The sequence below is a fragment of the Zingiber officinale genome, chromosome 10A (genome assembly GCF_018446385.1).
Source record: "Zingiber officinale cultivar Zhangliang chromosome 10A, Zo_v1.1, whole genome shotgun sequence".
Lineage (NCBI taxonomy): Eukaryota > Viridiplantae > Streptophyta > Magnoliopsida > Zingiberales > Zingiberaceae > Zingiber > Zingiber officinale.
This window is the reverse complement of record NC_056004.1, coordinates 91457071-91461934: the sequence shown is the minus strand read 5'-3', so window position 1 is coordinate 91461934 and position 4864 is coordinate 91457071. Positions and strand designations below refer to the sequence as shown.

The 4864-nt window shown below is 35.9% G+C and overlaps 1 pseudogene; it reads right to left on the bottom strand.

Moving 5' to 3' along the window:
- Positions 1–825: 825 nt before the first annotated feature.
- LOC122026783 lies at positions 826–4605 on the bottom strand (annotated as a pseudogene).
- Positions 4606–4864: the final 259 nt, after the last annotated feature.

Sequence of the window (4864 nt, the reverse complement as noted above, 5' to 3'; positions counted from 1 at the left end):
GTAGTTAGGTAACATTCGCCCTTAGAGAGTAGAAGTAAGAAGGGTGGGTTGTTACAGGATACCTATAGAGATCCAAGTGAATGCAGAATACACATTTTGATTGCACTACAACAAAAACCTTCATAGACATCGGTTTTCGACCGGTGTCTATTTCATTTTCGACCGATGTCTATGAAGCCGATGTTAAAAGTCTGTCATTTTAGACATCGGGTTAAAACCGGTGTAGTATCACTTTACGACACCGGTCTTCGAATCGGTTATTAACCGGTGTAGTATCACTTAACGACACTGTTTTATCAATGGTGTAAAACCGATGTAATATTGTATGTTAATAACACTAGTTTTGGCAGCGGTAAATGACCGATGTAATATTAGTTAATAACACCGGTTTTGCAGCGGTGGAAAACCGATGTAATATGTATATTTTTTTAACAGCACAAATTTGATTTCCGAAACAATGAAAAATCGACAATAACAAAAAAAAAACACAAATATTCACAAATTATACAAATATTCTTCATTCAATAATATCCATAAAATACACAAATATTCACAAATTATATAAATAATCTTCTTACAACAGTATCCACAAAATACCCAAACATTCTTTTTACATCAAAAGCTAGCTAATAGATATCAAAATCAAGGTAGAACATTCTTTTAACACATCAAGGTAGAACCGCACTTCAAATGTAATCTAGCATGCATTCAGCCCACTCGAACCGCACTTCATCAATTTCAACTCTGGAGTATTTGAGATTTGTAAACTGTAAAAACACATAAATCTACCATATGTCAAATAACTAAAACAAATGTGTACATGTATCAAATAAAATAGAATACTGAGGTTGTCAAAGATTTCAAACCAGCAGTGCATGCATGAGCCTCAGGCAATGTTGAAAAATCATTGGCTCGTAATCTCTCTGTCACATCATTATATAGCCACTTCAACCATTGACCAACAAACCTAAAAGCATATGCTTAAGCCAGCAGCGGAAAGAGTCTGCTTTGCTGAGTTTTGTAATCAATGACCTGTGCTTTGCTGAGTTTTGTAATCAATGACCTGTGAGAGAAAGGTTAAATAAGAATTTGTAACTGCACGAACACACCTTTTCAAGAGGATGAAAGACTAAATAGAATGTTTACTTTAGGTGGATAAACAAGAGGATGATATTGTGGTAAATTAATATATGTATGTCATAATATTTTTCAATGTAGCACAGAGTACTGATATTGTACCTGAGTCTCAGAAGAACCATCTTGTGATCCAAATTGCCTACAAACACAACTATATCTCACAGCAATGCACACAGCTCGAGATAAAGCCTTAGAAGCATCAAAGACAATTGTTTGATGAACATAAACCATTGTCCCATATAAAAGCTACCTTGGGACATCAGATTGCACATACTTCCCTTCCCTTGTGACTTGTGAAACCCTGGACAATATTGAAAATAAAAAACAATCAATATCATTGATAAGCAATGCAGAGATCACATCTCAAATACCTCAGTCAAAAACCACTACTCATACAATTGCTCTAGTAATGTTAAACTGTAAATAGAATAAGAGAGGTAAACTTCCCTCTGCAGGGTCAAAGTAAACATAATGAAGAATTAGGTATGATCATTTAAACTAATACACTAGTCCAATCTAGAGTCAATACGACTGCATGCAGAAAAAAGATATTACATGTATTAGCCTTAAGAAACATCCACAATTGACCAAGTTTGCCAACTTTGTCAAGATCGATCCTATTCCGAATGAAAATAGGTCCATAGGTCCTGATCATAGGATCAGAACATAGGATCATAAGAGAATTAACTTATATATTTTATAATTATATTTAACATTTAACATTTATCATATATTTTTAGTTTTCAGTATATAGTATTACTATGAATATTTTATGACTATTATTCTGAACCGTAAAAAAAAATATAAAAGAATTATTGTTCTGAACTGTATGGGTGGATACTTTTCCAAGACCACCAGGCCACCACTTCACATGTGTGAAATGGATGCCATTATCATTGAAACATTTAGGGATATTTTCATCTCAATTATTTTTATAAATAATTTGGTTTTGTGGAGAAAATTATTATTGAATAATACATGAAGGGATACGATTGTGAAAAGGCACTATTGTCTCAAGGGATCTATTAGTGAATCTAGGTTGGATCTTCATAACACAGATTGATACTGCTACTTGCTTGAAGTAAGTGTAGGGCTGTGAGTAACAAATTCATCTGTTTTGGGATCAAATGTCGCTGTTGTTTCAAGACCTTGAACATTTGAACCATGACCAAGTTCTGTCTGAGCATAGCATCCAATTATTTGCATCTTATAAGCTAGTGGTAACCACTTCTTCTGTTGTTCATCAGTTCCTTATTAACAAATGTGAAGACAACAAATGTAAAGACAACAAATGTGAATCATACATATGGTTTCATGAACTTTCCCTATTAGCCAAAATACTGTAAGTTAAATATGTGAAGAAAGCAAATAGCTACCTAATAGAAAAAAACTCAGAGACAAACAAATCATTATTTGGCTTAAGTTACAGAATGTGACATTTACATGCCAGAAAGCATGAAATATTAATTTCTAAGGGTACATTGAGATCAATCTTTCTGTATATCAAGAGGAAACAACTAAACTCAATTTTTTTTTCAATATTACAAACTTGAAGAAGGCTAATCTAGAAAACACTCAAGTATCATGATAAATGGCTCATGTTTCTATTTAATGCAACTAAATAATATGCAAGAAATTAACAATACGGATAGGAGAGAAATTACTGTTAGTAAGAAGATGATGCAAACAAACAAGTAACTGGAAAGGTGAAAACTTACATTATAGGAAAGCTATGCAAATTGAACCATGAAACCATGGCAATGCTAACATATTATCAACAACCAACCAAGTCTTATCCCACTAGGTGAGGTCGGCTAAATGCTAACATATTAACATGTTATTCAAATGGTACTTAATGGAAAAGTGCTTGCTGTAGATTGAGTAACAAATAAAAGTGGGTAAATGGTAGATAGAATGATACACATCAAAGCATTTTAAGTGGGAAAAATGATATTAGCAAGAATATGAAACAATAAATGCCAAGTACATGCCTTCCAAATAATTCTAGCCGAATTCATACTATCTGACATATGAGAAATAGGAAAAAAGGTCCTCACCCAGTGGAGATCTCCATATCCAGGTTCATCTATGAAGATCCGGAACACAGAGGCTTCTTCTTCTGCAACATCAGAAAAGTGGATGATTATCAACAAACTGAAAAGCAGTGAAAATAATGCAGGATCCTTTAAAGTGGTAAATTATTACATGCCAAAGGTTCTACTTCCTTGACAAATCCATGTTTTATTACTTAAACTTGTTGTTGTACTAGCCAGAAATGGTTTCTTCTATAGCTAGATAAGCCTGGGATAGTAATACATTTAAGAGGCACGGATTCCAAAGGCATGCTGCCTAATTTTATCAGTGGGCATGTATCAACCTCATTGAGACAGTCCAGTCAAACCTAAGGATAGAAGATTCAACCTGGTTTCAGCAAACTAACTATTCTTTTGGAGCACTCAGGAGGATAACAAAGCAGTTTCATATAAACATGTTCAGAAGATTAAAGTACGATGATAATAACCTATTGACATGCGCACTAAACAACCTGCATATTGAAACTTTAGTATGAAGACCGATTGTCATAGCTTCTTGTCTGTTGTCATTTGAGAGTATGCATGCTGATTAAAATCTCACCGAGGTCACTTGTTTAGACTGAAAGCTTCAAGTAAAACCTTAATAAGAATTAAGTACCTCACAGCTCTTTTATGAAATTTTATAACATAGTTACTCAAAATCTGAGGCATTACTTGACTTTTTTCTTTCACTTCCATAAGAAACTTCTAAACTTATCGAATATTCATTGAAAAAACAACAATTTGACCAGTTACAGTAGAAAAATATTTTAGTTTATAACATGTTTGGAAGTCCTCAACCAAATGAGTATTTCGTAGAGAGCAACAAGGGATTCCATGATAGGATGATTTAGTTCTTCGGAACAACTCCACCTTCAGCGAGCTTATCAAACAAACCTCCGTGGTATTCACTATTAAATTAGTAATAGAGTACCATTTGATCCCCCCCCCCCTGTCACTTCAGTCAGCTCCATCAATGGAAATAAAATTTAAATTAACTACAACCAAATCAAACATAAAGGGAATTTTCATTCGTATCGAATCAAAAAGTGGATTTCAAAGAGAATAAGCACGGCATTATTATGTGAGCACTAGAATAGAATTTCCCATCGGATGCATAACAAGCATCATCCAGTTCCTAAGAAACTACGCAAACAAGGAATAAAAAGGAGAATAAGTCAAGACGAAAGAAAGAATCCAAACTGTAGCATAGACAAGAGAAAATCAAAATAACTCACTCGGCGAGATCGCCCAACTGCCGCAAGATCCCTACGAGACCGGCCACCGCGACGCCATCCAAGATCGCCTTGGGATCCTCCTTCCTCAACGACTTCTTGTACAGCTCCGGATCTCCCAACCCGTACTCATTTCTCACCTCCAACCGCACCAGCGGCATTCTCTCACTCCTTCCCCTCACCTCCAAAGATCAGAAAACCGATTCGAGCCCGAGATCTCCGCGCTTCAACGGCAGAGTCGACTTGTTCGCATAGATAGGTAAGTCCGGGAGGCGGTGATTGAGAAGGCTCGCACGCGGCGAAGGAGGCTCCAGCGAAGGCGGCTCAACCGTCACGCTCCGCACGCTCTCGCACAGACACACATTCACCGCTAAGATTGCCATCTCCGCAAGCCACTCGCCAAGCTTCGGGTTAAAAAAA